At 44.2% G+C, this 11,360-nt stretch overlaps 1 pseudogene; it reads left to right on the forward strand.

Moving 5' to 3' along the window:
* Positions 1–728: 728 nt before the first annotated feature.
* Positions 729–847, forward strand: LOC112425408 (5S ribosomal RNA; annotated as a pseudogene).
* The last annotated feature ends 10,513 nt before the right edge of the window (positions 848–11,360 follow it).

Here is an 11,360-nt window from a genome sequence, read left to right on the forward strand (position 1 = left end):
CCTGCCTCGGCCTCCCAAAGTGCTGGGATTACAGGAATGAGCCACCGCGCCCAGCCCTGAATTCACACTTCTTGGTAGGGGCGGCAGAGTTCAGAACATGGAAATTTCACTGGAGAAAGGCGCCCAGAGGGTGATGGGAAACCTCGGGTGTGACAAATGTCCCCTCACATGATGGAGCTGAAATGGTCACATTAGCCCATTGGGTCTAGTTGTGGTCAGGTCTTGTCATTCCTTAGAAGGCAGCAATGGGAAGGGGATACCTCAGGGGTTCTGCGTCTCCCCAGCAGTGCATTGTGACAGTTCTGTGTCTGAGACAATCCATTTGTACCTGCGAAATCTTACCTAGCACATCTCAAAGTCCCAGAGTTCTAATACTGTATATTTCTTTTCATGTAAATCCATGATACTGCAGCCGGGTGTGGTGGCTCACGCTTGTAATCACGCTTGTAATCATAGCACTTTGGGAGGTCGAGTCGGGCGGATCCCCTGAGGTCAGGAGTTCAAGACAAGCCAGGCCAACATGGTGAAACCCTGTCTCTACTAAAAATACAAAAATTAGCTGGGTGTGGTGCCAGGCACCTGTAATCCCAGCTACTCAGGAGGTTGAGGCAGGAGAATCGCTTGAACCTAGGAGGCAGAAGTTTCAGTGAGCTGAGGTTGCACCACTGCACTCCAGTCTGAGTGATGGAGTAAGACTCCATCTCAGAAAAAAAAAAAAAAAAGCAAGAGTCTACCACCATACCACCCTGAATGCACCCGATCTAGTCTGATCTGGGAGGCTAAGCAGGGTCAGGCCTGGTTAGTACTTGGATGGGAGACCGCCTGGGAACACCGGGTGCTGTAGGCGTGGCCCGGCATGGTGGCTCACACCTATAAATCCCAGCACTTTGGGAGGCCGAGGCAGGTGAATCGCCTGAGGTCAGGAGTTTGAGACCAGCCTGGCCAACATGGTGAAACCCTGTCTCTACCAAAAATACAAAATTTAGCTGGGTGTGGTGGCAGGTGCCTGTAATCCCAGCTATTCTGAAAGAAAAAAAAAAGGAAAGTAAGGCAAATGAACCAGTCCATTATTAACATCACCTTCCGGGAGCATTTAGTTGTGGGAGTTTCTGTGATGGGGCATCAGAGGTCATGATAACGATGGGAGGAACAACCTGAAACACTGAGCCAGGCAGTTTTCCTAGAGACCCACAGCCGGGATTCCAAACGTAGGTGTATGACAAAGGTACCAACATGACGTTACAGTTTCTGGGAAGCATGAAAGGGATGAGAGAGACGAATGCATGAACTCACAGAGGCAAGGGACATTCAATGGCAGGGGTCGGTTTGGTGAGGATCCACAGTCACTGAGCAGCCACTGAGAAACCGTCACTGGAAAAGAAAGCTAAACCTCCAGATCGCTGTTCAAGCAACAATACCCTAAAATTGCTCCGGGCTCTCTCAGTACACTTACAGATCACCAGTGACATGAATGTTAATATTTTATGGCCCTAACTTGCACTTCTAAAAGTTCTAATTAATCTCACCAGATAAAAGCTGGCAAGCATGCTGGTACAGAGGAGAATCGCACCCTCCTCGCAATGTCTGTGTGCCAGCTCATCTGGGATCCTGCAATGATTTGCCCTGTCTCGGCTCCATAAAGGGGCCCATAATTAGCATTTGGAAGCTAAGCCACACTTCCCCACTGTCTGCCATTTGCTGATTGTTAATTAATTAATTGATTGATTAGCAGCTTCCTCTAGCACTGGCTAGTAAAGGCCCCTTTAAGGAGTTCTCCCCAGTTCTCCGCTCTCCCCACCTCCTCACACCCTGGCAGGAGAAGGATTTCCATAACATCCTTGAAAGCAGGGCTACATCTTAGACATTGTTTCTGTAGCTTGCAAGGTGCCTTGCATACAGAAAATATCTACAGAGTAAACGGATGGAAGATTGGTGGATAGACTGATAGACATGAAAATGTATGATATACTTCCTATTTTTCTCTCACATTATAAAATTTTTTTCTGAACTTTAGATCGGAAGAGAACTTAAATATTATCCAACCTAATTTTATTTTAAGGATAAGGAAGCAGGCCAGGTACGGTGGCTCATGCCTGTAGTCTCAGCACTTTGGGAGGCCAAGGCAGGTGGATCACTTGAGGCCAGGAGTTGGAGACCAGCCTGGTCAATAACGGTGACTCTGTCTCTACTAAAAATACAAAAAAAAAACTAGCCAGGCATGGTGGCAGGCACCTGTAATCCCAGCTATTTGGGAGGCTGAGACAGGAGAATTGCTCAAACCCAGGAGGCAGATGTTGCAGTGAGCTGAGATCATGCCACTGCACTCCAGCCTGGGTGACAGAGCAAGACTCTGTCTCAAAAAATAAATAAATAGAAAGGGAAAAACATATAAGGAAACAGGTCCACAAAGGTTCAAAGGATGTATACATATGCTCAGCTACTAAGAACATAGACTAGGCCAGGCGCCGTGGCTCACGCCTATAATCCCAACACTTTAGGAGGCCAAGATGGGCGAATCACCTGAAGTCAGGAGTTTGAGACCAGCCTCGACAACATGGCAAAACAAAAATACAAAAATTAGCTGGGCGTGGTGGCACGTGCCTGTAATCCCAGCTACTTGGGAGGCTGAAGCAGGAGAATCACTTAAACCCAGGAGGCGGAGGTTGCAGTGAGCTGAGATGGCGCCACTGCACTCCAGCCTGGGAGACAGAGCAAGACTCCGTCACAAACAGAAAAAAATTCACTCTTTGAGGAGATCGCAGTGGTAGGTGGTGAGGAGCTCGGATCCACCCGCTCCCGCTCCTCACACACCGCTGTTCGCTCTTGCCCAGGAACAAGTCGGTCAGGAAGCTGCACAACAGTCAAGGCATTTAAAGATGCCATAAAAACACCCGTGGAGCTGAGGTGGCAATTCACTGAATTCGAACCACTCTAACGAGTCGCAAGGTAAAATCCCTGGCGGTATGTGCCCATTTGATCACAGGGGCAAAGGAAAAGAATCTCAAAGTGAAGGGACCAGCTGGAATGCCTACCAAGACTTTGAGAACCACTATAAGAGAAACTACTTTTGGTGACGGTTCTAAGACATGGGATCGCTTCCAGATGAGAATCCACAAGCTACTCATTGACTCGCACAGTCCTTGAGATGGCTAAGCAGGTGACTCCATCGGTACTGAGCGGGGAGCTGAGGTGGATGTCATCACCGCAGATGCTTAAGTCGACTATTTTAATAAATTGATTACCAGTTGTTAAAATTAAATTAAAATCAGCTTATTCAGGTTTCCTGGAAGATTACATGGATGACAAAATTTAATCTATGGCCAAAATGAGGGAATTGGAGTTAGGAACATCTATCTTTGCTTTCCATATTATTTAATTATCTGAAATGCATACAGAAGATGTTCCTGTCCTTTTTTCTTTGTTCTTTTTTCTTTCTTTTTTTTTTTTTTTGTTTTTGTTTTTGTTTGTTTGTTTGTTTTTGAGATAGGGTCTTGCTCTGTCACCCAGGCTGGAGTGTAGTGGTGCGATCGCAGCTCACTGCAACAACCTTCACTTCCCAGCCTCAAGTGATCCTCCCACCTCAGCCTCCCAAGTAGTTGGGATTACAGGTATACACCACCACATCTGGCCAATTATTATTTTTTAGTTTTTATAGAGATGGGGTTTTTCCATGTTGCCCAGCCTGGTCTCAAACTCCTGGGCTCAAGCAATCTACCTACCTCAGCTTCCCAAAGTGCTGGGATTACAGGCATGAGCCACTGTGCCCAGCCAGATGTTACTATCTTGTTTAACAAATAATGAAACCAGCCGGCTGGGCATGGTGGCTCACACCTGTAATCCCAGCACTTTGGGAGATCAAGGCGGGCGGATCACCTGAAGTCGGGAGTTGGAGACCAGCCTGACCAACATGGAGAAACCCTGACTCTCCTAAAAGTACAAGATTAGCCTGGCGTGGTGGCGCATGCCTGTAACTAGGGAGGCTAAAGCAGGAGAATCACTCGAACCCGGGAAGTGGAGGTTGCGATTAGCCGAGATCGCATCATTGCATTCCACCCCAGGCAAGAAGAGCAAAACTGTCACACAAAAAAACAAAAACAAAAACAAAACAAAAAAACACAGCAAATTGTGAAACTGAACTCTGGAAATTAAAATAAATTCATCATGAAATCAGTGGGTTGGAGTTGGATGGTTAGAATAGGAAAGGACCTTAGAAAGTATCTATTCAGGCTGGTCATGATGGCTCACACCTGTAATCCCAATAGTTTGGAAGGCTGAGGCAGGAGGATTGCTTGAGGCCAAGAGTTCAAGAACAGCCTGGGCAACATAGGGAGACCCTATCTCTAAAAAAAAAAAAAAAAAATAGCCAGTGTGGTGGCAAGCACCTGTTATCGCAGCTACTTGGGAGGCTGTGGTAGGAGGATAGGTTGGGCCCAGGAGGCGGAGGCTGCACTGAGTAATGATTGCACCACTGCACTCCAGCCTGGGTGACAACAGAGCAAATCCCTTTCTCTCTCTCTCACAAAAAAAAGTATTGGCTGTGCACGGTGGCTTACACCTGTAATCCCAGCATTTTGGGAGGCTGAGGCGAGCAGATTGTCTGAGCTCAGGAGTTTGAGACCAGCCTGCGTAACATGGTGAAACCCCATCTCTACTAAAATAGAAAAAATTAGCTGGGCATGGCAGCATGTGCCTGTAGTCCTAGTTACTCAGGAGGCTGAGGCAGGAGAATTGCTTGAACCTGGGGGAGAGGCGGGGGTTGGTTGCAGTGAGCCAAGATCGTACCACTGCACTCCAGCCTGGGTGACAGAGAAAGGCTCCATCTCAAAAGAAAAAAAAAAAAAAAAAAAGTATCTATCCAAATACCTCTTTTTGAAGATGAAAAACAATTTTCTTTCTTTTTGTTTTTTTGTTTTTTTGAGACAGAGTTTTGCTCTTGTCGGCCAGGCTGGAGTGCGATGGCACAATCTCAGCTCACTGCAACCTCTGCCTCCCAGGTTCAAGTGATTCTCCCGCCTCAGCCTCCCCAGTAGCTGAGATTACAGGCACACACCACCACACCCAGCTAATTTTTGTATTTTTAGTAGAGATGGGGTTTTACCGTGTTGGCCAGGCTGGTCTCAAACTCTTGACCTCAGGTGATCCTCCCGCCTCAGCCTCCCAAAGTTCTGGGATTACAGGTGTTAGCCACCATGCCCAGCTGCAAAAACAATTTTCAATCTTCTCTTTAATCTTAACTATAAAATACCTCTTCTCTGGGTATCATCATTTTTGCCATCTACAATAAATGACCTTGTATGTCATTAGCAACTAACCAACGTAACAACCCTTAGAACAAACAAAGCCTATACTGAGAATTTTCATCATTCCTGTGTCACCCAGGCTGGAATGCAGTGGTGCAACCTTAGCTCACTGTAACCTCAAATTCCTGGGCTCATGTGATCCTCCCACCTCAAGTCTCCCAAAGTGCCGGGATTTCACTGCGTCCAGCCAAAAGATAAAAGATAATTTTAAAGGTAAAATTATAATTGCTCTGCAAATATAAAATGTACTCATGTCAGAGACTTCATTTAGCTCATTAATGGGAGAACCAGTAAAATGTTACTGATTCAAAAGAAATTCAAACAGGCAATAATGTAAAATGATTTTATGATATATACAAGATAGGTCAATCCACAAGGCAAAAATAAATTGTGTTCCACCAGACACAATTAGTTTGCATTTCTATGGACAAGAATCAATTTTCTACAATTCACAGAGTCGTAAACCATCCCAAAGACAATGACAGGCTCAGCTTAGGAGCTGAGCTAGACAGGATGTACTTTCTAATCCTTTCAGTCCATTCCAGTCTTCCACAATTTTTCTCCAAGCTAGTAAGAATTCGTTCTTGAATTCCACAAAATATTGAAGAAATACATAATAGTAATTCTACCCAAACTCTTCCAGAGAATTGAAAAGTAGGGACCACTTCCCATTCCCTCATTCTATGAGGCAAGTATTACTCTGTTACCAAAACCAGATAAAGACATTAAAAGAAGACTATTGACCAATATTCCTCACGAACATAGATGCGAAAGCTCTCAACAAATACACCAATATGTAAAACAGATAAGACATCATGACCAAGTGAGGTTTATCCCATAAATGCAAAGTTGGTTTAGCATTTGCAAATCAATCAATGTAGTAAACTCTATTCATAGACTCAAGAAAAACATTATCTTAATAGACATAGAAAAAGCATTTGACCAAATCCAGCATCCATTCCTAACAAACTCTCAGTAAACTAAGAAAAGAAGGGTACTTCCTCAACCTAAAAAAGGGCATCTATGAAAAACATACAACTATCATCACACTCCACAGCGAGAGAGTGAATGCTTTCCACTAAGGGCAGGAGCAAGGCAAGGATGTCCACTCTCGCCACTGCCATTCAGCAGTGCCCTGGATGCTCCAATGGAGCAATAAGGCCTGAAAAATCAATCAATCAATAGAAGAAAGGAAGTCATAAAACAAAGGAAAAAGTAAAACTGTCTCTACTCACAGGTAATGTAATCAGCTCTGGAAAATCTGATGAATCTACAAAAAGGCTAATTAGCAAGAGTGGAGGATTCAATATCAGAATACAAAAACAAATATTTCTACATTCAAACAATGAGCAATTGAAATTTGAAATTTAAAAAATAACAATTAAAACACGTGAAACACTTAGGCATAAATCTGACAAAGGATGAACAAAGGTTATACACTGAAAACTAATAGAACATTGCTGCAAGAAATCAAAGGATTAAATAAATGGAGAAATATATTTTTTACCCAGTTTTTTATTTTTATTTTTTACTTTTTTTGTACAGACAGTGTTGCCTAGGCTGGTCTCGAACTCCTGGCCTCCAGTGATCCTCCTGCCTCAGCCTCCCAAAGTGCTGGGATTACTGGTGTGAGCTACCATGCCCAGACAATAAATGTATTTATTCACCAATTAGAAGACTCAGTGGCCAGGCGCAGTGGCTCGTGCCTGTAATCCTAGCACTTTGGGAGGCCAATGTGGGTGGCTCACCCAAGGTCAGGAGTTCAAGACCAGCCTGGCCAATATGGTGAAACACCATCTCTACTAAAAATACAAAAATTAGCCGGGCACAGTGGCATGTGCCTACAGTCCCAGCTACTCAGGAGGCTGAGGCAGAAGAATGGCTTGAACCCAGGTGGAAGTTGCAGTGAGCCCAGATCACACCACTGCACTCCAGCCTGAGCCACAGAGCAAGACTCTGTCTCAAAAACAAAAATAAAAAATAAAAAATAAAGACTCAATATTGCTAGATCCCACACAATCCCACTTAAATTTTCAGCAAGCTTTTTTGTAGAAATTGATAAGTTGATTTTAAAATTCATATAGAAATGCAAAGGACCTGACTTCAAGGCTTATTACAAAGCTTCAGTAATCAAAGCAATGTGATAGTGGCATAAAAACAGACAAACAGATCAATAGAACAGAATAAAAGTGTAGCAATAGACCCATACATATATACAGACATCAACTGATTTTCAAGAGATCTGCAAAGGCAGCTATAAGGGAAAGGATCATCTTTTCAACAGATGGTGCTGGAACACTTAGATATCCACGTGCAAAAAATTATTTAAGGCTTGGCGCAGGGGCCCATGCCTATAATCTCAATACTTGGGGAGGCCAAGGTAGGCAGATTGTCTGAGCTCAGGAGTTTGAGACCAGCCAGGGCAACATGGCCAAACTCTATCTCTAACTTAAAAAAAAAAAAAAAAATTTAATAATTTAGATCCCTGACTCACATCATACACAAAAATTAATTCTAAATGTAAAACCTAAAACTTTAAAACTTCTAAAAGAAAATCTATTGATCCTAAGGCAAAGATTTCTTAGAAAACCAAAACTATAATCCATAAACAAAAAAAAATTATAAGTTGTACTTCCACAAAGTTAACAATTTTTTGCCCTTCCAAAGGCATATTAGAGAATGAGGGCCAAGCATGGTGGCTCACACTTATAATCCCAGGACTGTGGGAGGCCAAGGCAGGTGGATCATTTGAGCTCAGTGCCACCCTGGGCAACATGGTGAAACCCAGTCTCTACAAAAAATACAAAAAATTAGCCAGGTGTGGTGGCGCGTGCCCGTGGTCCCAAGTACTCAGGAGGCTGAAGTGGAAGGATTGCTTAACTCCAGGGGACAGGGGTTGCAGTGAGCTGAGATCACGCTACTACACTTCAGCCTGGGTGACAGAGCAAAACCCAGTCTCGATAATAAATTATTAATTAATTTAATTAAATTAAAATGAAAGTAAACTACCTAATTTTTTAAAAAGGTACAACATTTGGACAGACACTTCACCAAAGAACCTAGATGGATGGTAAATAGCACATGAAAAGATGTTCAAGTCATTGGCCATTAGGGAAACGCAAACTAAACCCACAACGAGATACCACCATGCATTTATTAGAATGGCTTAAAGACTGATTGTATCAAGCATTAATGAGGCTGTTAGAGAACTTGAATTCTCATACACTGCTGTTGGCAATGTAAAATATAACAACTACTTTGGAAGTCAGGCGGGTGGGGTTTTTTTGGTTGGTTTTTTGTTTTTGTTTTTGTTTTTTGAGACAGAGTCTCACTCTGTCGCCCAGGCTGGAGTGCAGTTGCGCAATCTCAGCTCACTGCAACCTCTGCCTCTCAGGTTCAAACAATTCTTCTGCCTCAGTCTCCCAAGAAGCTGGGATTACAGGTGCATGCCACCACACCCAGCTAATTTTTTGTATTTTTAGTAGAGACTGAGTTTCACCATGTTGGCCAGGATGGTCTCAATCTCCTGACCTCGTGATCTACCTGCCTCGGCCTCCCAAAGTGCTGGGATTACAGGATTGAGCCACCGCTCCTGGCTAGCTGGGTTTTCTAAGTTAAACATACACTGAGTAGATGTGCCATCAACCCAAGAGAAATTAAAACAAGTACATACAAAGACTTGTATACAAATATTCATAGCCACTCTCCTCAAAATTGCCAAAATTTGGAAACAACCCAAATGTCCTTCACCAGGTGATGGGTAAAGTAATACATTCCTACAATGAAATTCAGGCAACAGTATGGATGAATTTCAAAATAACTGTGTTATGTGGCAAAAGAAAAAAACAAATGTAAGATAATCCATATTGTATGGTTCTATTTATACAAACTTCTAGCAAATACCAACTGATCTATAAGAGCCTGTGGGGGGCCGGGTTCAGTGGCTCACGCCTGTAATCCCAGCACTTTGGGAGGCTGAGGCGGGCAGATCACAAGGTCAGGAGTTCGAGACCAGCCTGGCCAACATGGTGAAACTCCATCTCTACTAAAAATACAAAAATTAGCCAGGCGTGGTGGTGGGTGCCTGTAATCCCAGCTATATACCAGGCATATATATATATATAGAGAGAGAGAGAGAGAAAGAGAGAGAAAGAGAGAGAGAGAGAGAGAGAGAGAGCCTGTGAGGACACAGCTGAGAGCGTAGTAGTGGGAAAAGGCAGGAGGGACAGATTACAAAAGGCCACAAGGAAACTTTTGGGAGTGATGAATGTGTTCACCATCTTGGTAGTGTTGACAGTTTCATGAGTATATGCATATGTCAAAATTTATCCAATTGTACCCGTTAAGTACGTGTAATTTATCGTCTATCAATTGTATCTCAGTAAAGCTATTTTTATATAAAACCTACCAGAATGGTAGGATTCTGAGCAATTTCAGTTGCCACTTCAACCTACACACCGTTTGGGGGGCTTGCCTTGGAATTTTAACCTGAATGTAAGTTGACAGCCCTTTACCAATGCCATGACTATTTCCCACCTTTGAGGCTAGATTCACGCTACTCCCCCAGCCCCTGCCCCCAAGCATGCAGTATTCTTGGCGTGATTCTCCAGGGCAGGGCACTTGTGCTTCCACAGAAGGCCTGAGCATGAGCTCAGCTCCCACCTCAGTCTTTCACTGGATGGATGTATTTAGCTGACCTTGCTGATGGGGCACAGAAACTCTCCTGAGCACTCATCCACAGAGAACAATCTTCCTTGATTAAAGAAGGTTGTTTTTCCACCAAGAGTGTAAGTGAATTTCAGGGAGTCCCCTGAGGATGCTACCACCACTGTCCAAATGGAGATTGCTGGGGAGGCTTGTGCGTGGAGCAGCAGGGTGAGGCCCAGGTCCCACACTTGGGCGGCTTCCTGGACTCCCCATGCTGGGAAATGGCTAATGATACCAGTTGGCAAGGGTAAAGAATGGGCTCAGCTGGGTTAAAAAAAAATAACCTCTTCTACATAAAGTCAGTCCATGGCCAGACGCGGTGGCTCACGCTTGTAATCCCAGGACTTTGGGAGGCCAAGGTGGGCAGATCACCTGAGGTCAGGAGTTTGAGACCAGCCTAACCAACATGGAGAAACCTTGTCTCTACTTAAAAAAAAATACAAAATTAGCTGGATGTGGTGGCACATGCCTGTAATCCCAGCTACTCGGGAGGCTGAGGCAGGAGAATCGCTTGAACCCAGGAGGTAGAGGTTGCGGTGAGCTGAGATCGCATCATTGCACTCCAGCCTGGGTGACAAAAGCAAAACTCTGTCTCAAAAAAAAAAAAATCAGTCCGTAATATTTGCACTGTCCCCAAAATAAAAGGGTGGCACCACTCCTTCTTTCTTTCCACATATGCCTGTCAAGCTGAATTTTTTTTTTCAATTTTGCCTCCTTTTATGTACATTTTAACACCTAGTACATGTTGTTTCCTCATGTAAATTTCATGTACATTTTAACCCCTAGTACATGTAACCCATGTACATGTTTCCCCCTAGTGAAAAAGGGGGAAATGAAGTGATATCCACACAGAATATCCCCTGAATTGTGTTTCTTCCTCTTTCCTGACCCCCATGCACATAGAATGTGGAGAGGCAGAGAGCAGCCTAATCACCCTTGCATTTGTCTGGGACATTCATGAACGGGAAAAAGCACACAAAACAGATACCCAAGTGGCTACACTGAGATTTCAAAGACATCAGTGAGGATAGATTTGAATGTCTAAAATGGAGTGAATGGCTGGGCACAGTGGCTCACAGCTGTAATCCCAGCACTTTGGGAGGTCAAGATGGGTGAATCATTTGACATCAGGAGTTCCAGACCAGCCTGGCCAACATGACGAAACACCCATCTCAACAAAGAATACAAAAAATGGCCAGGCGCGGTGGCTCAAGCCTGTAATCCCAGCACTTTGGGAGGCCGAGACGGGCGGATCACGAGGTCAGGAGATCGAGACCATCCTGGCTAACACGGTGAAACCCCGTCTCTACTAAAAAATACAAAAAACTAGCCGGGTATGGTGGCGGGTGCCTG

This window comes from Macaca nemestrina, chromosome 4, assembly GCF_043159975.1.
Source record: "Macaca nemestrina isolate mMacNem1 chromosome 4, mMacNem.hap1, whole genome shotgun sequence".
Lineage (NCBI taxonomy): Eukaryota > Metazoa > Chordata > Mammalia > Primates > Cercopithecidae > Macaca > Macaca nemestrina.